The sequence below is a fragment of the Triturus cristatus genome, chromosome 8, assembly GCF_964204655.1.
Source record: "Triturus cristatus chromosome 8, aTriCri1.1, whole genome shotgun sequence".
In the NCBI taxonomy this organism is placed as follows: Eukaryota; Metazoa; Chordata; class Amphibia; order Caudata; family Salamandridae; genus Triturus; species Triturus cristatus.
In genome coordinates this window covers 206088741-206115508 of record NC_140591.1, presented here as the reverse complement: position 1 = coordinate 206115508, position 26768 = coordinate 206088741, and the positions used below count along the sequence as shown (strand labels likewise).

Sequence of the window (26768 nt, the reverse complement as noted above, 5' to 3'; positions counted from 1 at the left end):
CTGGAGTGACAAGGCCATGTAAAAAAAGCTTTATGAAGTATTTATTACTTGCATGAAACACTTGGTATTGCCCAGTACTGGAGACTTCCACAGTGGAATTAGTTTGATAGCCATCATTACCATTATAGACACTACAGAGATTTCAAGAACCATTTCACTATCATAAATTGGAAAATACAAGCATTATATATATGTATATAAAAAACACAAAGAGGGATCTCAGTTCCCTGAACCATTATATTTCTTTCACAAAGCATATGAAATAAAGACCAGAGTATATCTTTGACACCAGCTTCCTCTGCCAAGTATTGAAGTTGTAGGCTATCCAGCTACCCATACGCATTTCATAACATACTTTGTGGTAAGGACAGAACTTTAATTAGGTTGTAGGACAGGTTAAATTCTGGAGAGCATCAATGTACTGGTCACTTTTTGAAGGAAAGGGTACATAAAACAAATCTGGTTTGAGAATATTTTCTTGAGAGATTTCTCCAACATTACCATGACTCCTATTCCGGTTACAATAAGAGATAGTGTTCTGATAATGTTTCCTTTGAATAAATAAATATACAAAAGCTCAGAGTACCTTTTCACTCCTAAAAAGTGATCAGACAGATTGCCTTTGCACCTACTACCACCGAAGGGAATTAAAAGCAGATGCAAATTTAGACTTAATCAGGGTACGTTTGTTAACAACCCAATCAAAGTAGATTCACAAAAGAATGTTCCATCTCATTCTTTTCAACCTGGTAAGTTAATGCTGTAACAAGTATTAGAAAGGTAAACTGCCGACAAGAACATTTATTCCAAGATACACAATATAAGTGTTTAGGATGGCCACATAGTAGCATCTAGAATCAAAATCTGTTATTTATATTCAAGTCTTTTGAATGGAATTAATCTAGTGAAAAAGTAAAATATTAGAGCTGCATCAATGAGTCATAAAGCAAACTTTTCACAAATTATACAGTCCGGGTTGAGAATACAAAAATATCCAAATATACACTATATAAGTTGTACTACACGTTCCAGGATTACATTTGTCAATGTATAGAAACTCCCCTCTCCAGAAGATGAATATAAAATGTCCAGTTGTAATGAGTAATAAATTCAGCGTTAATGGTGAAATCAAAGGATGGGACAGAGAGGTGGGCTTAGCTTCGATGATTGTCTCAAGTGGTATCAATCCACAAGACCATCCTCAGGACCAGCATGATTTAAGCAGAGATACAAAAAATGACCCAACAAAGTTAAAATAAAAAACTCAAGAAAGCTACATAAAAGAAAAATGCCTGTTTAAGGCGTGATTAGCCTATTGTGATCAAAGAATATACCACCAAATAAATTTAAGGCGCATAATGCAGTGAGAAACGTTGAGAGGGAGGCAAGTCCATAGAGCAATTTTTTTTCACAGAAATTAAACTAATAAATACCAAACAAGAGGTGCAAACATCTGTAAACCTAATAAAAGAATTCAAAGTCAGTGTATGAAGACAGATTAGTAACTCCCATTCGAAGAATTCACTGCAGATTCAAACAAATGTAAATCGTAGTTAAAAAAACAAACCCAACAACAATATCCAATGTTAACACATGAAGCATAAAGAATTTGAGAATGAGGAATAAGATCACCTCAAATAAATCAATCATTAAGGACACTTCACTAATGGATAGTACTAAAATTAACAAAATGCAGCGTGATCATTCAAAGTGTATTCTCGAACTTGAAAACCAAGGTTATAAAACCTGCTGTCAAGGAAAACTTACTAACGAGGGGCATGGCTACCGTGCCGTACATGATGGCGGCTTCTGCGTGAGCTCTGGTACATCGCGGAGTTTTGAATGAGGATACAGACCGCTTCATAAATCTGCTTTGCGCTTTAGAGGCAGCATACGGCTCGCGTTTGCTGTCACTTATGAGAGCGGGGCACCTGTTTTCGGCTGAATTTGCCAAAACTTACTTTTTCCAGTCACAGGCGGCCGACATTTTGTGTGCGCGGCGCCATCTCGACTGAAGTAATTTTCTCAAAGTGAAAACCAGTGCTGTGGCAGTCTTGGCACACTTGTAATTATGCACTAATTACCATATTTCTTTTTGCTGATTGCTCACTATTTGAGAAGGATGAGATGACTATTCTATAAGGACATGTCTGAGTGATTCCAGCCCTGGCATTCTTATGCCTTATTTTCATCATCACCGGATTCTTTGTTGTTCAAGGGAATGCTTGCTGACCTCTTTGCTACTGCAGAGCCTCTTCCTTTCATTGTCAACTGATCCCGCTTCTCTTTCTCATGCATGTGCATCAATGTGAATGCCGTTGTCTATGAGGTCTCTCATACTTAAGTTTGTACGCCTATTATCATGAGGTGCAGAAGCTGAGGAAGCCGCCAATCTACCTCACCTTGACGTAATAAGCATTTGGTGCTGTGATAACTCCTCTGGGCTGGTGCTATTAATCTGCATGTTATCTTCGTTTCTACTACTTGCCTTCAATTGCTGTTGACTGGCATCAATTTTATTTCCTTTCAACTGCTCCTACTCGTTTTCTACCAAGTCTGCGAATCTAATTTATGGGAAGGATCTCTCCTCTCAAAATCATCTTACTCCTTGGCATTAAGTTTATCTCATTAAGATGGCTAACAAATCCCTTTCCCTCACAAAGTCACCTTCATCTGGCGCCAAACCGAAAAGAGTTAAGAATGATCCTACATCGCCAATTCAATCTTCTTCCAACCCGGTCTTAGACTATCTTTGAGAAACGTCGTGCTTTAAAACTGTTCATGGTCACCACCAATGACAAATTACAATTGATTGAAGACCCATGGATTAACATGGAAGGTAAAATGTCCGAAATGGAGCAACGCATAAGTAATCTACACAACGCAACTACTAAAATACCGTTGCTAGAACAAGAAATCCATTACCTCAAACTCCACACTGAGGATTTCAAAAACCGTAACAGAAGGAACAATCTTCGTCTTTATGGTCTGCCCGAAAACATCGAAGGTCCAGATCTCCTTGCTTTATTGAAGAAATTCTTGGCTGACCTTCTCAATCTTCAACTCCCCTCAATATCCAACAAGCTCATCGTCTTGGTCGTCTTCAACCTCATTCAAGCAAACCACGTGGCATAATTATGCTATTTCGAGAATTCACCGACCTGATGCATGTTCTTAAAATTGCCAGAGAAAAACGTTGTCTGATCTTGATCCGTCTCTTCTTCCTCTTTCTTTTTCTAATCTTTTTTCATTTTCTCTCCCGGTTAGGATTTCCTTCCTTCTCTCACCCTCTCTTTGCTTACTTCCCCTTTCTTCCATTTACATTCGTATGAGTTTCTTTTATGTGCTTTTGTACAATCTTAGTTTTATTCTGCTATCTACTGTTTATGATCAATGTTTGTTTTTATTGTTTTTTGCAGTTCATCACCGTTGTGAGTATACCCTTGTTACATAAACATAACCATGTTAAATGTATCGTGGAACGTTCGTGGTCTGGGTCAAGTTAATTCTCAGATCGGTTTTTTTTACAAAGAAACTCACTGTAATGACGTTGAATCTCTCAAACTCGGGCGTCAATGGGTGGACCAGGTTGTTTTTCCCCACTCTTAACTGTAAGGGCGGTGTTGTGATCCTCTGCCATAAATCTTTGAACTTACAAATTGTATCTACTGAAAATGATGCGAGTGGACGATCGGTAATACTTCATGCCACGGTTCACAACAAGCTTGTTACTTTTTTTTAAATTTATGGGCTGGTTAAATCTGACCCAGATTTTTGGAACAATATTAAATTAAAATGATCACCAATTACTAACCCTAAAATTGTTGCTGGCAATTTCAACAATTGGCTTCACCCATTCTCCAATAGGAAATCTGATTGTAAATTTAAACCAGATAAATCTCAAAGCATTTCAGTCTGCTATTGCCTCTCTCTTCTATGATGCTTGGAAAACTAGTAATCCTGAGGACTGTGAATTCACGTTTTATTCTAATGTTCACCATACTATGTCCCGGATTGATTATGTTTTTAATTTCGAAACCCTTACTTCCCTCGCTCCAATCTTCAGAGATAAAAATGGAGCCAATCTCGGATCATGCTCCTGTTTGTTTCTCTTGATTTGTCCCTTACTACCTCAAAACATGCTACATGGGGATTCAATAATTCCCTTTAATCAGATCAAACTTATTTTATAGGCAAGAATTATTTCACCTCAATAAACCAGACACCTCAGTACACAATTGGGATGCCTTCAAGGCCTCATTCAGAGCCTTTACCATCGCATATACCGCTAGAAAGAAAAAAAAACAAAAAAAAAAAAAAAAAAAAAAAAAAAACAGAATCCACAGTACCTCTCCTCACTCAACCATATTAAAAACCTGGAACATTTATATTATACTTCCAAAACTTCCGCCCATCTTTGAGACCTAATCAGGGCTAAATTCGATTTATACAAGTTAGCTACCACTGATTCTTGTAACATTCTACTCAAAATCAAATCTAAATATCATGGGGGAACAAAACAAAACTGGGAAACTATTGGCCAATTACTTAAAAGTCAGATCAGAAAGGAAAACCGTTGGTCCTCTTCGTAATACCCTTAATAACACTACTACATTTGGATCCTGACAATTTGATCATTTCAGACTTTTTATCATACATTATACAGAAGATACTCATCCCACTACAACGGACACTATTTTTTATGGTCTCCCTTCTCCTCGCCCTATTCTGGAAGCTACGGCCCTATTGGAAAAGGATATTACTCTTCAAGAGATTTCTGATGCAATTCAATCTTTATAAAGAGCTAATGCTCCTGGTCTGGATGGTTTTTCCATTGAACTTATATCTTCTTTTTTGCTTCACATTTAATTGCACTTTTTAATTCCTTTTTATTCCACTCTAAGACTGAAGGTTCTTTTCTTGATGCCCTTATCGTCATTCTCCTTAAACCTGACAAAGACCGCTCCCTTTGCCAAAACTATCAAAATTCTTTAATTAGTTATGATTGCAAATGTTTTACAAAAATACTTGCTTCGAGATTGAAAGATTTTATTCCCTTACGCATCAAACCTGACCAATCTGGCTTTATTAAGGGTAGGCTTTACTCAGAAAATGCCAGAATGTTCTATGTACTTGCTTTGGGGGAAAATTATTCTTATCCTTTCGTCACTCTCTCCCTCGATGCTGAGAAGGCATTTGACCGCATAAATTGGCAATTCATGTTTAAAGCTCTTCAGTGGTTTTGCTTTGACCCCAAACTTCATCTAATTAAATTGTTGTACTCTGACCCCCCGCGCATGTGTTTCGGTTAATGGTTTGGTATCACATTATTTTAATTTACATAGAGGTACACGGCAAGGTTGTCCCCTTTCTCCTTTGTTATTTCTTTTATGTCTCGAACCCTTCCTTGAACATATTTGTCACAATCCTTTGATTACTGGTTTCTCTTATATTCTTGTGAAACTAAACTATCTGCTTATGCAGATGATATTCTTGCTTATCTCTCCAATCCCCTAACTTCCTTACCTCCCTTTTTACAGGAAATTGATTTAGATTCTAAAATATCTGGTTATAAATTAAATTTTTCTAAAACCGAAATATTACCCCTTAATTCAATTAGTTTCCAATTCATGTTCGCTGACACCAACTTCAAATGGTGTCCGTCTAACATTAAATATCTTGGCGTGTAGTTTTCTTCTACTATCCCTCAAATTTTACTGCCTTAAAACATAAAATTCAAAACCTACTTTCTTCATGGTCTCCATTATATTTATCTTGGTGGGGCAGGTTGGATATTATTAAAATGATGATTGTACCACTTATTCACTTCCTACTATGTTACCTTTCAAAATTCCTAACTACTATTTTATTTAAATCAATTCCATTTGTTCTAAATTCCTTTGGAATAATAAACCAGCTCATATCGCTTTGTCTAAATTAATTAAACTAAAAATGAAGGCGGTGTACGACTTCCTTACTTTAAGTTGTACTACACTGCTTTTTTAATTAGGCAAGCATATGCTCTGAATAGTCAACACCATGATGTTCTGATTCCCAGTTGGATCAGTTTCGAACGCTCTCTGTTACATGACTTATCCTTGTATGATATCTGTTTTATGTTCAATTGTACCTTTGATAATATATATAGATGGTTCTAACTTTTATCAAGCTTTCCTTGCATCTTCTATTTGGTACAATAAGTTTATTAAGTTCTGCCACAAATCATTCTATTTTAAACATTGCAAAGAAAATAATACTTTATATGTTCACCAACTTGTATCTAATAATTGTTACTCCTTTTCACACATTACAACAATGTTATGATCTACCCTCTTCCTAGATCTCCCAATATAATCAACTATCACAAGCACTTTAATCATTTATCACAACCAAACCCTTTCCAACCAATTGCGCCCCTCTTACTTACCCAACTCCTTTGCACAATATATCTTTTGACTCCAATCCTAAAGCTGCCTTTATCTATAAACTCTTATCCTCTAGTATTTCTGAAAGGCCAAAAGCCCAAATTGAACTTGCTTGGGAGCCAGATCTCTCCATCACTCTCTCAGCTACAAAATGGGATAGGTTAAAAATGTTCTCCACCTCTACAGCTGCTATTACCCAATCTTTATTTTTTCTATACAATAGAGAAGTTATGACACCAGTGTTCATTCATAAATTTGACTCCTTGTCATCTCTGTTGGTCCGGTCTTTCCTCAGATGGTACTCTTCTTCATTTGATATACTAGTGTTCCAATGTTCAAAAAGTGGGCTACATGCTCCAAGATTTTTCAATGTTGTGTCCCCTTATCAATTCATATTGTATTCTTTGGTTCCCTATCTGTTGATTTTAATGATACATGGCTTAAATTGAAGTTACTTGATCTTTTTATTGCTCTTGCATTTAAAGTTATTCTTTCCTGATGGAAGGATAACTTCCCAAATTTGTATGTTACAATGGTGGAATTGTATATGTGACGAACATAGAATATCTACTGTTTCATCTTAACCCAAAAAAAATCAACTCTGATTTACTTCGGTTACCTTTTATACATTAATCTTATCCCTCCTCACACTAATACGATAATTATTCTGTCTTCCTTTCCAATTCCCCTCTTTTTTCTCCCCTCCCCCTCTTTCTTTGCGTTATAAAATTGTTCAATTTTATTCCAGATGGTACCCTAATCTCCCTATTTTCTTACTTTCGTTTATTGCACATAGTAGTACTTAATAGGCTTTCTAATACATAATCTGTATTTCTCTGCTTTCTTTTCTGATGTATTCAAATAAGTCATTCTGTTATCTTGTGCCTAAATTATACTCTTGGTACCCGTGTCTCACTCAAAAAATAAAAATAAAAATAAAAAAATAACTTACTAACAGAAGATGTCAAACAGCAACTGATTGTACTTTTAGGGAGTTGTTCGTAAACGGAGTTGCCCTGTTAGCCTTTCTGATTTATCAGAAGGCAACCTGAATGCGGGCTATACACAGCTGGTGCCTATCCCATCCAAGTAAAAAAAGATCAATAGTTAGACTGCAGTAAAACAAATACATGGCAGCCATCTTGGATCCCATAAGAACGCATTCACATTTTTACTGGAAATAATGAATAATGCTGAAAAAAAGAAAAAAGTGTAATATGTAAGGCCATAGGTCGTAATTGTGTTGAAAGCATGCATTAAAAAGTGATTAGCCTCCCTTATTTATCTGAAAGCAACCTAGACGCAGGCTATTCATAGCTGGTGCCTGTTGCGTCAGAGCAAAAATATTTAACCACTAGACCGCAGTAAAATAAATCAATAGCAGTAATCTTTTATTCCAATAAAGCGCATTGTTTATTTGTAATGCACAAGTAGGCAGAAAGCAATTGTCTAACTTAGAATGACCTATGAAACAAGGGACACAAGAACTCTAGTATCAGGCAGTGCTCACATCTATCCTACTCCAGTCTACCTAGTCAACATGCCTCAATAGCCAAATGAAAACTGTCAATGGAAGTTGCTAAGCTGATGTAAAGCGAACAAATGGGAGAGCTATCCATTTCAGAGATTCCAACCCCAATGAAGAACTGCACCTGAAATCAACTCTTTCAATCAGCACAAACAATTAAGTATACATACTGCATATTAAGTGCATTGCCTGTAACTAAGTATAGGCCAACACCAGGATGTCTTAAAATTGATGAGGAGAAAACAACCGACTTAAGACCTTAGAATGAGTTTCCTCAAACATTACAGATACTCTTGTTATTTTGAATTGCTGCTGTTAGGAAGGATTTGTGTCAACAATTATATACTTTGTCATGCAAGATAAACAAGTATTGTGCATTAGAGGTGTTGGTCCTCTGGGAAACCTTCAACAAAGTTGATACACACCCACTCCCATTACTAGTGAATGCAAATAGAACTTCAAACTACATACACGTTTAGCAACTTTAAAGGGAATAGGTCACATCACTGCTCTCCAAAGCTCAACAATATTTTAAACAACTAGACACCTGCCATGTTTCCTCTAGGTCTCATGTGTCTACCCTGCACCAAAACATAGTATGCGTTTTGTTGGCAGTGTAGAGTGAGAAACAAAGAAAAAAGCAATTGTCAGAAATTGGGTTACTGATTCACTGGAGTGAGAGTCTGGTCACCACAATCTTAGCCCAGGTATGGCACAAGCAACAGAAGTTCACACACGCCGGTGGGACGTGGCAGGGGGGGGGGCTAGACATTGGGCAGTCACCCCAGGGGCACGTGATGGGAGGACGCGTGTGCCAGTCTAAGACGGTTGCAGGTACGAGGGGACTTCGCAACCAATTGGTTTGATGTGAATCTCACGTGAAGTTTATATTTGGAACCCCAACAGCCCTGAAGAAGTTGCATGACTGTTCAGCAACGAAACAGGTTGGCTTTAGAAAATTGATTATGGTTTGACTGAAACCATTTTAATTGGGGAAGCTTACAGCACCTAATAAAGTTACGTTGAGCTAGTAAGCTTCACCGGTTTTTAATGGTGAGAATTATACTTTTATGTTCTCACAGGGGTCCAATGGGCACTTCCAAAGACATTAGGCACTGATAGTTCATTTACACTTGAGTTTTACCATCTTTCCTTACTTCACTGGGTTTGAGATTTTTTCAAGAGAATGCACACTTTCTTTTTCTGTATGGAGAGAAAGCAACCTATGATAAGTGGGTGTGCCGGCGAGAACCAGCCAGCAACCCCCTTGGTGTTACTACCGTGAGGTGCTTTCTCTCCTTTCCCACACTTTTTCTGGTCACTCCTGGGTGGGATTGGCGTTATGATGGTTTGATAACATTTTAAATTTGATACACCACGACACGGAGTAGTGATAGGGAACACACTCCCGAGGGAATTGGAAACCCTTCAAGTGTCGCATTCTCAGTATCAGGTGTACTGTAGGTCAGGCTAGTTGTCGTTTATAATGGCACAAGCAACCCCCAAATTAACTTGTGCTCAACCCTGTTAGCATGAGGAACAGCACTCAGACTTAACTTGGAGGCAATGTGTATAGTATTAGTGCAACACTTCAAACAGTAAAACAGTAAGAAACACCACTCAAAGATCCTACACCAGGTTAGACAAATAGAGCTAAATAAATAAATACAAGAACAAAACGACAAATCAAATCAATAGAACCAGAGTTATGAATGTTTTAAAATAAGCTGCTATATAAAGCGTAAAAGAATTAAGCGCCAACCAAAATCTGGTCATGATCGATCAGGTCAAAGTCAAAAGTTCAGGCTGACTGCAATGGAGTGCGGATCAGATACAGTCCCAGATTAGCCCCACTGAAGGTTTACCTTCTCAAGTTTTGTGTGAAGAGTCCCATTCATGTATGAGGGGGTCATGAGGAGCAAAGAGTGTTGCAGGGGTAAGTCTGTATGGTGCAAAGAGAAGGCTGGGCTGGCTAGAGCTGCTCGTTGGCAGTCCCCTGCGGGCTGTCAATGCTGCTGTGGAAATAGACTGGCTGAAGGCAGAACGCGCTAAATTTTCAAAGCTAGCGCCACGGTTCTGGCGAGAACGGCATGTTCGTAGTCATGAACAGCCCAAAAGCTTGGTTTTAAGAGCTCAAGAGCCACACCAAGGGTCCAGGAACTGAGAAGTACCACTTGGGGGTCAGGAATCCGGTAAAGACTAGTTTAGGAGTGATTTGGCAGTCTATGTCCTTGAGGCTCAGATTAGGAGGCCAGTAAACTAGTCCTTTGAACCACTCTGGGGTCCTGCGTTCAACATGGTACAGGGTCCAGTAGTTCTTTCCCAGGCAAGAGGACAGCAGTTCAGCACAGCAGGGCAGAAGTTCCTTTAGCGCAGCAGTCCATCGGAGGAAGGCAGTGCTTGTAGCAGCTGGCAGTTCTTCCTGCCAGAGTATCTACAGGTCCATAAGTGCACTGAAGAGGTGGTTTCTGAGGTTCTCCTTTTATACACAGTTGTGCCTTTGAATTGGGATGAAGCTTCTAGGGGCATGCCTTTGACGTGCACAGATGCCTTGCCTTCCTGGACCTGTCTCCAGACTCAGTACAGGGGGGTATGCAGCCCTTTGTGTGGAGACAGGACACAACCTATTCAGGTGTGAGGCTGGGCCCAGCTCCTCCTTCCCATCTTGCCACGCCTAAGCGCCCTCTGTGTGCGGCTGCCTAGAAGGAATACTCAAAGCCCAGCTTGTCACCCACATAAAGTCATGTGACCCAGAGACAGGCTGCAGGCACCAAATGGGTAAGGCAAGAAAACATCAACTTCCTTAAGGTGGCATTTTCAGAGTTTGTGTAATTTAAAATCTGACTTCACCATAAGTTAGGATTTAAAATTAGGATTCCAGAGACAAACGTATCAATTATCTCTTATCTTTTGGAAATTACACTTCTAAAATGTAATACGGCAACTCCAATGTTATCCTATGTGAGAAATAGGCCTTGCAGTAGTGAAAAATTGAATTTAAGAGGTTTTCCAAATACCAGGGCATGTAATACTTAAAAGTGCATGTCCTACTTTTTAAATACACTGCACCCTTCCCTTGGGGATGTCTAGAGCCTACATTAGGGGTGACTTATATTTATTAAAAAAGGTAGGTGTGTGCCAGGTTCATACGGTAGGGTAAAACTGCACAAAGGCTCTGAAACGGCTGGCCTGAGACATGTTGAAAAAGCTACTGACGTGGGTGGCACAATCTGGTCTGCAGGACCACTAGTAGCATTTAATTTTTTTTAATTTTTTCTTTTTATATTAGCATTTTTGAAATACATCCAGTGTTGAAACATACAAATAACAACCAGGCCATGACACAACAACATCCATCTTCCAGTTCAGCATCAGTAATCAGTGCCTAAAGAAATATCGAAAACACTTAGTCCATAATATAGTTGCAATGGATAATTAATTGACTGGGTACATTTGTAAATAGTTAATCAAGTATTGCCAATAATCTCTAGGTTTCGACCCACTAGGAAGTTCTTCCTCATACGTTTTCAAAGTGTCTTTACAATATGTTAGATCATGAATCCATTGTTTAACTGTGGGAACCTGTCTACTGTTCCAACATAGCGATACTCTTCTTTTGGCCAGAAGTATTGCAATTACACAAAATTTACGCTTAGTAGCCCTCAATGCAGGCATAAGCCCCATCAGGCAGGTTCGGACTGGACATTCAATATCCATTCCCACCATGGAACCCACCATCTGCGTGACCTTCCCCCAATATTCCGCCACTGCATCACAGAACCAGGCCAAATGAAGGAAATCCGCCACATCCGCTCTACAGTGGCAGCAAAGGGAGTCGTCCCTCAGCCCATACTTGTAAAGTCTAGCCGGAGTATAATAGGTCTGATGCAGTTATTTATAATGCAACATGCGTAAATTGCCATTCGGTGTTAACAACCCTGTTAAAGAACAGGTTGACTCCCATTCTTCCAACGTCAGCGGGTCAGCCAATGCATTATTCCATTTTTCCAGCGACTTATTTGTGTTTCACGCTATGTCCGCTTGTAGCTTAACATAGAACTTCGACACTAATCGCATGGCAGTGGGGGTAGTGATCAAAAATTGTAAAGCAAGCAATGGTGGCGGTTCCGCCGGAAAAGAAGGGTATAGTTTCTTTAGGGCACCTTGTAGTCTATGATATGTAAATTTCAATAATCCAGTTTTTGAAATGCCCCATTGTTAAACAGATCCCCCATGGTGGCAATGCCCACTTGCCTTAGTAGTCCCATACCCACTTTCTCGTGCGTGACCGACAGTTCTGGATGATAATGTATTGGTAATGCAGGAGCATACAATGGCAGCTTATGCGCTTTTTTGCCCATTGCTCGCCACGCGCTGTTCGTTGTGTCTATTGTGTTTATATCTCGATTGTGTAACGGAGCTCTAACATGTGTTATAATAGCATTTAATGGGATCGGTGACGCATCTCCCTCCTCAATGGCAACATGTGTCAGAAATGGGATCGGGTGATACCAACAATGTGCATATTACGCTTGCGCGCACAAATATAGCCAGAAATCCGGCACTTTGAACCCTCCCTGCGAATACGGTAGTGTCAGAGCTCTCAGCTCAATCCTGGCCTGCTTACCCGCCCATATCGTACGAAGGACCATTGCTGATATTCTACGAAACACAGCAGCTGGGGGCCTAATCGGTATATTATTAAACAAATACAATAATTTAGGTAAGATGACCATCTTCACAATGGCTAGTCTGTCAGCTAATGATAACGGTAACTGGATCCATCTTTCTATTTTTTCCTCCAGCGCCCCAACAGCCCTTCCGTAATTAGTGCGAATAACAAGCTCTGGGTCCCGATAATACCAAACTCCCAAATATTTTAACGGCTCCGTTTGCCATTCAATTGGATATTCCAAAGGGTACGGATATGTAGTGTCCGTAAGTGGTATAATTACCGACTTGGCCCAATTAATTTTAATGCCTGATTGTTGTTCAAACTTGATATACTTCCGCAGCAATGAATTTAGATTAGTCTCCGGATCCCGAACATATAGCATCATATCATCTGCATATAACGATATATGTAGAGGCCTCTGTGGAAACTGTAGAGCTGAATAGTGATGTCCTTGCCGTATTTTACATGCCAATGGCTCCAGTGCTAGCGCAAATAATAAAGGAGACATCGGGCAGCCTTGCCTCGTTCCCCTTTCTATAGGTATCGGTTCAGAGATATATTTATTAACTCTGATACGTGCAGTCGGTGCTGTATACAGTAGCTGTATCCATTGCAGAAACCTAATTGGAAAACCCATTCTGCGCAAAACTGTATGTAGATATGGCCATTCTAGCGAATCAAATGCTTTGGCAGCATCTAAGAGTATCGCAGCGGCTTTGGTCATAGGAGTCAGGTAATGCGACAATGCAAACAACGTTCTAGTGTTATGTGCTGTGGATCTGGTAGGCATAAAGCCCGATTGGTCCGGCAGTATCAACCGGGTCATTAACGGCTGAAGCCTATTAGCTAGGAGCTTTGCAAGAATCTTTACATCAACATTAATGAGGGACAATGGTCTATACGAATCACAGTACTCAGGATCTTTGTTCGGTTTCAGTAGTGTAATTATAAGAGCTTCACTTAGCGTGGGCAGCAGCAGCAGCTTGTCATGAGCGTTTACATACATTTCAACTAAATGAGGCGCCAATTGGGCAATGAACTCTTTATAAAACTCACATGTAAACCCATCGGGGCCCGGTGCTTTCCCATTTGGCAGGGATTTTACCACCTCAGTGACCTCTTCTACTGTAACGGGCTCCGACAGGTGAGCTCTAAGCGCGTCGGACAGCCACGCTATCGCTACATCATCCAGATATTCCCTAATCTCATCTACTGACGCCGTGGGCTGCGACGCATACAGTTCCACATACACATGTCGAAATTCCCTGAGTATATCCTGTGCCCCATATTGTAGGTCCCCTTTACCATCACGCACCGCCCTGACAATCTGTGGTGCCCGTCCAGTGCAGATTTTAGCCGCCAAATTTTTACACGGTCTACCACCCTCACCGTAGGCCCTGGCCACCTTGTGTTGAGATATATACTTAAAGCGGTACAAAAGGGGGTGGTGATGGACGGAGCATCAGAACCAATCAAACACTCACACCCAGTCAACAGATCTGGGTTTGATCCATCACCGTTCTTTAGCCCACTCTGCCACCCCAGTTCAGATATGGCCATATGCAAATCAGTCTGACCCTGTGCCTCATGGGAACAGTCCAGCCCGAACTGCAAAGCCATGCCTTCCCTGGACCGGAAACAAGCTTCCTAGGACCGGTTTCTGGCATTTCAGCAATCTTCAGCCAGGCTTGCTTGAATCCAGTGGCAAAGTGAGCAAGGGACTTACGTCTGAGCATACCCTGCCAACTATTGGCGAACAAAGCGGTACAAAAGGGGGTGGTGATGGACGGAGCATCAGAACCAATCAAACACTCACACCCAGTCAACAGATCTGGGTTTGATCCATCACCGTTCTTTAGCCCACTCTGCCACCCCAGTTCAGATATGGCCATATGCAAATCAGTCTGACCCTGTGCCTCATGGGAACAGTCCAGCCCGAACTGCAAAGCCATGCCTTCCCTGGACCGGAAACAAGCTTCCTAGGACCGGTTTCTGGCATTTCAGCAATCTTCAGCCAGGCTTGCTTGAATCCAGTGGCAAAGTGAGCAAGGGACTTACGTCTGAGCATACCCTGCCAACTATTGGCGAACAAAGCGGTACAAAAGGGGGTGGTGATGGACGGAGCATCAGAACCAATCAAACACTCACACCCAGTCAACAGATCTGGGTTTGATCCATCACCGTTCTTTAGCCCACTCTGCCACCCCAGTTCAGACATGGCCATATGCAAATCAGTCTGACCCTGTGCCTCATGGGGACAGTCCAGCCCGAACTGCCAAGCCATGCCTTCCCTGGACCGGAAACAAGCTTCCTAGGACCGGTTTCTGGCATTTCAGCCGTCTTCAGCCAGGCTTGCTTGAATCCAGTGGCAAAGTCCATCACCAGCCCCTTTTGTACCGCTTTGTTCGCCATAGTTGACAGGGTATGCTCAGACGCGAGTCCCTTGCTCACTTTGCCACTGGATTCAAGCAAACCTGGCTGAAGACGGCTGAAATGCCAGAAACCGGTCCTAGGTAGCTTGTTTCCGGTCCAGGGAAGGCATGGCTTGGCAGTTCGGGCTGGACTGTTCCCATGAGGCACAGGGTCAGACTGATTTGCATATGGCCATGTCTGAACTGGGGTGGCAGAGTGGGCTAAAGAACGGTGATGGATCAAACCCAGATCTGTTGACTGGGTGTGAGTGTTTGATTGGTTCTGATGCTCCGTCCATCACCACCCCCTTTTGTACCGAGATATATACTTAAGCTCATCTTATGCATATGTTTGGTATTCAGATAGGATAGTTCTGATGTCACCTAATGTTTTAATGTTTTGCGTTCGTTCCTACTCGCGTTCCAATGCGCGTAGTTTCCCTTCACGCATAGCCATCTGTTGACGTATATATCTAAGTATGCCTGCGCTAGTTCCTATACAAATCCCCCGAATGGTGGCTTTAAACGCTTCCCATAACAACCCAGGATCCTCCGTGGTGGGCTCGTTTAGCTCGAAGTATTCCTTAATAGCTTTACTTATGGCAGTTGAATACAGTGAGTCAGACAGTGCCATCGCATTGAACCTCCAACTAAACGGGGGTGGCACATAATGTGGCAGAACTAATGTGAGCAGGACCGGGTTATGGTCTGATAGTGTCCTGGGTAAATGACTCACTGATTTCGTGTCCATAGCATTATATCATCAGATCCCAACCAATAATCAATACGAGACCAAATGTTATGAACCGCTGACGTATGTGTTGCCTCCCTACTCTCGGGATTTCTTATCCTCCATATATCAGCAAGACCCCTGTCAATCATAATATCGTTTAATTTCCCCAAGGCCCTTTTGTGGGGTTAAGTCGTGGTGTCCGATCTATCTAAACCGTCTTGCAGTGCTATGTTAAAGTCGCCCCCCCAAAATCAATGGAATATCGGGCAAATTACTAATTTTGCTCCACAGTGTGTGATAGAAGTCAGGATCATCCACATTCGGACCATATGTCTTAAGCAATGCCAGTCTTTGCCCCCGTAGCCTGCCCGTTATAAGAACAAACCTCCCCACCTCATCCGTTAATGCAGTATCAACATCAAAGTGTAACCCCTTTTTAATCAGGATCATGACCCCTCTGGAATACGAGGAGTAGGACGAGCTATGGACTGTCTCCGCCCATCTACGCCCAATAGACCTAGTCGATGTGGGTGTGAGGTGCGTCTCTTGCAGTAATGCAATATCTATGTGGTGGCGCTCCAAATACGCCAATATGTGCCTAATTTTCTTGGGGTTATTTAGCCCTCACATTCCATGTCAATAAATGTTACTGTTTATTACGCAGCTGTCCCTCATTCATCATGTGCCCAGTTCTTCCATGCTGTAACGTCTACTTGCGTGCAACTAATATCTCTTTGTGTACCCAGGAACTTACCATCCTTAGTGTGCCGCTCAATGTATCTCTGGATATCCGCAATGCTTCTCATGCACCATGGCCTACTGAACATTCCCCAATTCCATCCCTTCCACCCCCCACCCACTTCAGCAACCCAACTATGCCACAAAGACAGATCCCATTGAAACAAAACAACATAACCTAACTTGATGTGGGGATCACCCGCGCGGGGGGTCCACCAAGAGCACACCACTCAATCCAATCTAATGGACGTAGTCGGGTACACATTCGTGATGCAAGCGAAACAATACTTTACAACATTTTGGCCAGAACAGTAAGATCAACAACCGTTTCTTGGTTTGCCTTTTGTCTCTCCATATAATTACAGTAGGGGTGCCCTGTCCATCAAACACACCGTATCTCCCTCCTCCCAAGCTACTTCACCGCAAGAAATGAAACATGAGAAACACCCATATTTTGGAACAGAAGGGGGGATCACGAACCGTCCCCGCCACCAGGCTATTTGCGACAGTTCAGCGCCTGCCCTGGGTCTGCGGTCTGCTCCCGAATTCGATACAGTCCCCATTTACATCAGGAGCCGATGCACACCCCCCAGCATGAACATCATTCGCAGCCGTCCATGCCAGCAGTTCCACATGTGTTACCTTCCCTTATGCAAGCTTTCAGTCCGAGTCTCTGCTCTGTTCCACGTGTTTTTGCTCCTTACGCCTACTGTTGATCCTCTTGATAAAATCTTGTGCAGCTTTAGGCGTCTGAAGAAGCGTCGCACGACCCTCATGTGTCACCTTCAGGCGTGCAGGATAGAGCATAGCGTATTCAATCCCCAAGTCCCGCAGCTTCTTTTTGACCGGGTTAAATTCTTTTCGCGCTAGCTGCACTGTCACAGTGAAATCCGGATATAACTCCAGAGCATTACCCTGATAGTTGATCTGGCATTTTTCACGTGCCATGCGGAGGATGACATCCCGGTCCCGATAATTCATGACCCGGGCTACTATAGGTCTTGGAGGCATGCCAGGCTTCGGTCTGAGGGCCAGGGATCTGTGGGCGCGCTCTACCAGGAAGATGGTGGAGAGGCTCTCTGCCCCAAACATGCTTTGGACCAGCTCTTCGACATAAGTTTCCATCTTCGATATGTTTGTGGATTCCAGAATTCCCGCGATACGTACATTATTGCGGCGCGACCTTGCCTCTAAATCATCTGCCTTGGTTTTGATGACATCCAGCAACCTCTCCATATCCGTACATTTTTGGGCAGTGGCATGCGATTCATCGCTGAAATGAGAGTCTCAGCTTCCACAAGCCGCTCCCCGTGTCCATCCAGCTTAGCAGACATGTTGTCCACCCGTAGTGTGATGGAGTCCAGTTTACCATGAATATCCTGTAAGCTTTGTTGAATGGCCTGCACAGCGCCCTCCATACCTGCTGGTGCCTCCGGCGTGTCATCCATTCCAGCGTCAGAGGTTGCCAACGCACCCTTCGTGGACTTTTTCGCCTCGAAAGGCAGTTTAGATTGTACTCTGTCCTGTTTGCCCATTACGACACACTGGTACTCCACCGTGCAAGGCGCTGCCACCACCGTACCGGTCGCTCAGAAAAGCGGTGCCAGGCACCCTCACCGCCGGACTCTTCCTCTCTCCAGCTACAACAGACTCCCCGCGTATATCACCACCGCAGTTTGACCAATCCGGCACGTCACCAGCAATGGAAGGCTTCACTTGAAGCTAGACCAAGAGCGCGCCTCACAATCCCAGCACCTCAGTACGCCATGTCACGCCTCTCTAGTATCCCTTTGCCATCAACAGCTTGGCTCGCGCTTCTCCTTTACCTCAGTTTCTGGCAGCACTGGCTTATCGGGCGGCAGCAACACAGCGATTCCTCGCCCCCATGTATGCACTTCAGATGCTAGCTCCACACCACGTACACGCTGCCAGTCCCACCTGGCCGACCAGTGCCACTTTATCACCCCCTGAGACCAGCGCGGTACACGTACCCAGCAGCGCGGTTTATGCAAAGGGCAGCTCAGCGGCAGAGCCGGTCCACCTCCGGCCTTCCTCCACCACCGATGACAGCCTCCATTTATGCCCACTCCAGTTTCGCTCAGCAGCCACGCTCTAAACTTGCAAATGTTCCAGTAGCGCAGCTCGGGCTTTAGGCGCCTTAACGGCAGTCGGTCCATGCCTGACCTCGCCCCTCCTTGACCAGCAGTGGCGGCCGCCATTTTATGTCCGGGGTCACTCCCGCTGCACCTCGCAGCCCCACTCTTGCAGTGTAGCCCTCTGGGGCTCTCCGTAACCACCCAGCACGAGCTTTAGTCTCAACACCGCGGGGCTTCCATAATGCTTCCATAATGCCTTTTCCGCACTTCCTCCTTGCGCTGGACGGGCTCATTTCAGTTAGGGCATGTCACCGGGCGCCGCCATCTTGTCAGCCTCCGATCACTTCAACCAGGCCGTTTCCCCAGTTCGCTCGTTTATACCTTTCTGCGGCACTACCAGTCTGCCTCTTCACTTCAACACCTTGCCATGCTGTTCCGACCTTGTGTTTTCGCCTTTGCGGTCTGCTGGGACGCCCGCATGCCGGTTTTTGCTCTAGTTCATTGTCCCGACTGGCGGAGCTGTCTTAGCAGGCAGCCATACCGCTGTGCGCCCTCTAGCGCCCCCCCCAGTAGCATTTAATTTAAAGGCCTTGGGCACGTGATGTGCACTTTACTTGGGACTTATAACTAAATTAAACCTGCCAATTGGGAATAAGCCAATGTCACGATCTTTTGAGCAGAAAGCACAAGTGCTTTAGCACTGGTTAGCAGTGGTAAAGTGTGCGGAGTCCAGATGCCAGCAAAAACAAGAAGTCTGAATGCAAAATGTTTGGTGGACTCCACACCAAGGATGGCAGGTCTAACTACAATGCATTAATAGCCCATTTTGATTTTCCCAGCTATGGAGAGTAGTGGCAACATCCTAGACAAACCATTCACTTACCTCAAGGACAGATGCCAGTAGATGTATTGTTACATGTTAACTGAAAAGTAACAGGAGCACAAATTAAGGGGTTGGATCAATTTTAATCAAAATAAGCTCAAGAGTTTGGACAGGGTCCAAATTCTATAGGACATTGTAGAGCAAGATGAAGTATGTAGGGTGACACAATGGCAGGACGACAGTAGTCACCACTATGCCTTGTTGCAGTATCGTAACTTTCCCAATTTATGCACGAAGAGCACTTTAAAAAAGTATCACATTTGGAACAGTGAATTACCTACAAGCTCCTCACCCATGCCTACAAAACTCTCCATGACAAAGGACCAGCATAACAGAACCAACGCCTCGTATTCCTCGTGGCCTCCAGACAAATTTGTTCTGCCCAGCTCACCCTTGTGTCTGGCCCCACGATCCACAAGACCAGAACAAGAGGAAGATCCTTCCCCTACCTCGCCTCCAAGACCTGCAACATCCTGCCCCTCCACCTCAGGTAATGCCCGTCGCTGATACAATTCCAGAAGGACCTCAAGACCTGGCTTTTTGAATGATCCTACCCCCAGAAGGATCAAGGCATATAAGAAAGAACACCACTTTGGGTTAAGAGTACCTCCTCGTTATCCGAAACAGCAACCCAAAACCACTTGTTTTTATTCCTGCTAAAAGAGTGAGATACTGTGAGGTAAACTCTAAATGCCAAACTAAAGTAGATTTTTGTACAACAAGCAATCCAGTAGTAGCAACTGCTTTAGCACAGAAAACCTTAAACACTCTTAATCGATTCCCTCGCCTGTGACCCTCTACAAAATGACACCTACCATAAGATATAAGGACACATCTTTGCCTGAGCTGCCCATATTAATTAAGAACCAAATTTTAAAAAAAGCCTGTGTATTGGATTTAATTTCTTTGCATACAATTTACAAAAACGTTTCCTTCATGGTCTTACAACCCTGATAAAGAAGATAAGATCTCAGAATCTTCATTCCGAAATGCCACACATCCAAGATACTGTCCTTCTCAAACTTAGCCCCTGTATTAGTTATTTCATTCCTTTAACAGCTATACCAGTAGGCTCACACTATTGGATACAATTTATCAACAACTTGCATAGTGAGCCATGTCATTTATATCATCCAAAAGAAAATGCTCTATTACGATTCAGATTTCATTGAATTAAGTTAAAGCTAATTTACATTTGATTTGGTCACAGGTTGCAAATGATGGTACTGCAAGGCAGGATTTAATACAATGAATCTTTGCAGCCCATGGGATGACAGACTATGAATTTGTTAGAATGTACAAGAGTCTAACACAGTCATGACCAAACAGTCTGATTAAAAATATTGTGTTATTAGCAGATCATTATTTCTGAAAAAGACAACGCGATTATCGAGATTTGAACATACTGATATTCTCTTAAATGTATACACCGAGACGAATCAGTATTCACAAATACATCTTCGAAAATTTCAATGTAAACTCAATAATATAAAGATTATCCTAATGATTGAAGGTGAATCTGTTACCAACCCATTTTAACGGCGACAGGTGACCAACAGGATTCAAATCTATTAGGAATGTAAGTCACTGAAACAAATCCAGAATTATTTTCCCTTGAAAGACAATTTTATTTCCATCTAGACACTTGTAGTTTGATATCAATTTTGCAAGAAATTCTACAAAATTGTGGTCAATGATAGACTATTTTATAAAATTGCTTTTATAGCTGTCCAGAAAGACAGCAATATATATACATGATCCAATGCTATTTTACAGCTGGCCGTTTGGAACTCCAACACCGCACCGCACTCTGATGAGAACGATCGGGTTGGAGTCCGAACTTAATCGGCTATAGTAATAAATTTTTCTTTTTATTTACATTATTATTGTGATGACAGGTGGTTAACCAAAAAGGTTTAAATATATTATCTTTAATATAATCCCTTTCACTGGTTAATTATTAGATATGAACCCTTTGGCCAAATTCTGGTTATTTAAACAATTGCAATTATGGGACAAACATTAGTGCAATGGCAATGAAGTCACAAAGTATAAATGGCCCCTTGTAAAGGTGAAGGTTCTACTTTTGCCACATAAAACTGGAAACTAATGTTCGGATTTAAGGAGCAGATAACGTTTGGACTCAACTATCCAATCACATTAGAATAACGTAGATTTTCAGTTTGATGGAAGTAATAAGTTAGCATCTTAAGAGCTCTATTCAAATCATACATACATTACATCATCTGCCTCCGTTACACAGCTCAAATACCTACATAATTAATGTTGGTTTACAGAAATATATTTTATTTGGTGAATGAAGTGGAATAAACAACTTTTCTAATTGCAAGGCATGCAAAAACAATGTTTTCAGATAAGTTATATTTTCTTGCCTTTATTATATCTATATCTAAACCTAGTGGCGGTCCCCACTAGGTAGTTGTTGGGTCTGCTTTTCAATAGAAATAGGGTTTTCTAATAACGTAGGCCCTTTTTGACAAATCTTCGCAAAACCTTCCAATAAAAAAAAAGTTTACCCAACTCCGCTGCTTCCTGGAAAATGTTGGGGTGATCCATCAAGCAGGGCCCAAGAATAAAAGGGGGTCCCAAAACGCAAACTCTCCATGCATTTTCCACAGACTTCTTTAAGACAGGCTACAGCAAAAACTGCTGAACGGAATTACACCAAAATTGCCAGGAAGCTAGATATTGGACCGCAGATGGTGCATTGTGTGTATTTTGGTGTAAATCGGTTCACTAGTTTGAGAAATTTAGGATCAAAAATATTTGTATATCTGGACAGTTGGGTATGTGAGAGGCTTGAGAGACTAACATATGCGCCAATTTAAACAAGCATTGGCATAGCCAATAGGTCTTGTCTTTGGGACCTTTTAAGTATTTAGTTTGCAGCAGAACATCCTTGGTGCAACATCATCAACTGTTGCATGGGTGAACACTTATAAGGTCCCAAAGGCAAGACCTATTGGGTATGCCAATGCTTGTTAAACTTAGGGCTTAGAACCACTGCTGCCCTTGCTCCTACCCTGGTGACAGTGAGATTAGTGAATTGAGGCAATACAGTTGTCACATGAACTCTATGTGGCCCAGACTCTCATAGATAAATGCTTATTATTAAATAAAACACCACATTTCTGTGCAGCTGGTATTTTGAACTCACCTATTTCAAAGTGCTCATACACGATTATGGGGAAAACGTTTTGATGAAACAAAAATTGCGCCTAAAATCACACAATTTAAGCAAGGAAGCTGCAATTTTTCCGGATTTAAGTTTTCACTTCATAAAAATCATTCACTAAAAGAGTATCTGACTGCTTTTTATGTTAATGCTTTGTTTTCAACTCTTTGTGCATTTTTCTGCAGTTTTGATATAATGTGAACACGACTGAAGGTAGTGGACTGCCTTGCATGAGCACCAGTGACATAACACAAGATCACATTAATATTTTTTTAGACCCAGGGAGAGTAAGTAATATGCCTAGAATCACAGGTTGTTGAACTGATGGGGACTCGAATCCGGTTTCCCAGTTCCAAACTCGACAGCTCAGGTGTAACGCTAAATCCTGGGTAGAGTAGAGGGAGGCAGGCAGAGCCGCAGAGGCCACATGAAAGCCGAGACAGTTGTGGACTTGAGGTTTGAACAGGATATGAAGCCGAGCCAGACTCAGACTGGAGCCTGTCTCGAACTTTGAGCGGCTCGCCCACCTCTAGTAAAGAAGTTTAAAGGCTAGGAGAAAGAGGGAAGTGAAGAGAGACTAGTTATGAATCCGGTAAACGCGCTGCAAGACCTAACAAGCATTTGCAATGCAATAGGTCTCGCATTTACGAAAGTTTAATCTATTGGCATTGTAAATGACAATACTTTTTATTATGTTTCAAAAACTAAAACATAAATAAAAGGCATTTTCTTTTACAATGCCAATAGCTCAAACTCACGTAAATGCGATACCTGTTGCATTGCAAAGGCTTATTAACATTTATTTTAGCCACAGTGCAAGCATCCGGCGCTGCTGCACAGCATGGCTCCAAAACACTGCCAAAGCCAATAGCTCCCATAGGTAAGACCGGCTTTGCCAATGCTTGTTTAAACATGCTGGATCATAGAGAGCAGCGACATACCAATATTAATTTACAAATAATCTACGAACCCCACTTGACAATCAAGGCCAAGCAGCAGATGGGGCTATTTGTGGCGCACGGAGTGCCTCTTCAGACATCAGCTTCGGTAACTAGGTTTTTTCAAGTGTCTCCCTGCATATGACCTGGATCGTTCATCATCAGTACCAGCCCTTGATTGTGGGTACAGTTTCCACTTTGCAAACTGCAAAACTAGAAATGAGAAAGAGGACTTAAGTCAAATGTTCGAGGGTGCTTTCAGACTGCTGGGTACAAGAAGCAGCTCTAGACCCCAGGAAGGGGGGGGGGGGGCAGAGGCCAGTCTCCACTTGGATCAAAACACCACTCTAGAAGTGGGAGGGAGTATCGCAATCTGAAGCGGACCGACTAAAGCTCTATGGTGTGGAAGGCACCTCCAATGGGGGGCTTGCAGTTTGGGGATGATAGAGACCACTTTCAGAACAGGGGGGGGGGGGGGGGGGGAGGTAGCAGTTAGCAGCCTCCAGAACGACTGAGGGCTGAAAGGGTGTCCTCGGCTTCTAAGGGAGAGATAACACATCTATAAGGGTAGAAACACTCCCAACCTGCACAGCAATGCCTCCTCAAGAGCTGGGCGGTAGAAGGTACCCAAGTTTGCAGTGAAATGACACTACTTCTAAACTTTTGGGGGGAGAGTGGAGAAATGGCACGATTCCCCCCCCCCCCCCCGGCCCCTCCCCCATTCAGACTCCCCACCCCTCCTTCTACAGAGGTCAGACACCACCAATGGTACCAGAGGCGGGAGTATGTTTCCCAGCCTGTGGAGGCCACACACCAGTCCTACAATTAAGTGATAAGCAGGGTCACTGGAATAATGTGATTTTGCGGCCTCTGATTTTTTTCACATAATGTTTGATTTGCCCCAATCCTTTATCTGCTGCAAAATCAAGAGGTTATAGAACAAATAAAATCTAGGTTCGAGCTCAAACGGATCAAAGGTTACTAAAAAGAGGCAGGGGCATGTGTTCACATACAGTAGAAGGCCTTTGCAAAGGTTAGCTGGTCATTTTTCATTTGCTTATTTCTATGTTTAGTTGCTCACCTGACAGAAATTGAAATATTTGCCCAGACAGTTACCATGTGTAAAAATTACCAATTAAAAAACTAAAACTATAAAAAAAATGGACTGCATAATTTAGAGTCTCACCGCATAATTTAGTTAATCCTATTGACTAATTTGGTGCTCTTCTGCCGCATAATCCCAGTGGCCCTGGTGATAATGCACCTAGTATGCAGAGGGTTGAGAAGCACAGCAATAAATGGGAGAGTTGAAGAGGGAGCTTCCAGCGAACAAAGGGCCCATCTGAGCTTTAGCATTGGGGAGCAAATGCAGGGGATGTTTCTGCTAAAGAAAAAAGTGGCAACTGCTCCGCAATCTGGGGATTCCAACTCTTACAAAGAGGGTGGTGGTGTTGCTTAGCAATACTGATAAAGTAATATTTAATATACCAGAACGGGCAAAATAGATTACAACCATAACGTCTGCTCAGTAAACAGCCCAATTCCTTTACAAAGAACTGTACTTTTTTCAGCGCTGCTAAATAACCACACTCGCCTTGCCGCACAGGAACTGAGCGCCACCATTTTCAGAGCCAGTTACTGTAAAAGACTCACTCCTTGCTTCAAGTTCACAAAATTACCTGTTGGGCTTCCCCCATCGTATATACAATTTTTAAGCATGAAATGCAGCCTCGCATCACTGACGCAAGGATGCATTTCATGCTTAAAACTAGCATTGGCCGCGCACGCGCCCAAAGTTAAACAAGTAGGGGGTGGTGGGGTGCCAAGAGCAGGCAGCGTTTATCTACAGGAGCGAGCGCAATAATTGCTACCAGATGGTGGCGCTCGCTCCCGCGAAGTAATCGCCAAACGTGCACGCGTTGCCATTCAAAGCAATGCAAAGCGTGCACGTTTTTGCCTCAAAAAGGGACTCAACGGCTAAAGGTCTCTCGCCTATGCCGCGCATGCACGCTGCGTAGGTGAGACCTAAAGATCAAGCCCTTTTGTTAAAACCATGCCCCTGTGAGTACCCACAATGCAACAGCAAGGAGGAAACTCCCCTGTGTGGCCATTAGTAGGAGGGGTGAAAGCGTCACGTACCTGCCAGTGGAGCTTACTCACAACTGGCCACAGAAGGAGTAAAGCCGTGAGCCCCTCCCTGCCGCTTGCATTGTGGGTACTCACAGGGCCGGTTCTCAAAGGGGGCCTCGACTGGTGCTTGGATTAAGGTGATGGAGTTCGGGGCTTTCAATATCACGTGTGTCTTGTGGTTTTTTTTTACCCTTTGATTGACTCTTTGGTGGCGAACTAATAAATCACTACATTTTGTAGCCATTTTGCTTATTGGCAATTTAATGAAAGGGCTCGGAAGATTTGCGAGAGGTGACCTACGTCACGATAACTGATGTCATCCCCTTATAATAAAACTCACTTAAAAGTTAGTCTATTTTGCAAAAAAAAAAGGTAGCATAATTGCAAACGAAATTCAAAAGACCATTTTTGGTTTTACTTTTTATGCACCATGTGCACTTTTTCCACGAAACAATTTGTAACAAAGCTGAGAAATGGCTGAAAGTGACAATATTTTTAGACAGACGTGTGGAACTTTGAAATGGCATGTTTTAATTTGGAACGGTTTGAGTGAGCTCAATGTGCTCTGTGTGTTTTTTAAACATTAAGCTGCTGGTGATGCAGGTCTGTTTACTGCTCGTGTGCTTTAGCCAGAACGAAAGCACGAAACCGCTTCACATTTTTAGTTTGGAAAGAAATGGGTGTGCGGCGAGGCACTGAGGAAGGGGAACAGAGCCGTAGGAAAGGTGGAACAAGCACGCGAGTGGTGCGTGTGCGCCACAGCGAGACATCTGTATTGAATTATTGTGCACGTGTCTAGGCACAATAATTCAAAACAGATGGTGCCTGTGTGCGTAACCGTGCGCGTAAATGCACGCTTTAGGCCACACAAAAAGCGTGTGGTCAGCTTTTTGAAGCCCACTTACTAAAAGTCTCGACAGAGCAGCGCATGCGCTGGCTCAATTGAGACCTAAAAATGAGTGGTCTGACTGGACCACGGAGCTTTATTTCCCTACAGCAGCAGCTAGGGATGCCT

General features: G+C 42.7%; 1 protein-coding gene across 5 annotated transcripts in view; it reads right to left on the bottom strand.

Moving 5' to 3' along the window:
* The window catches only part of PATL2 (PAT1 homolog 2), a 443602-nt gene that overhangs the window by 51314 nt on the left and 365520 nt on the right, over nt 1–26768 (bottom strand). The gene's annotated exons all lie outside the window — the stretch shown is intronic.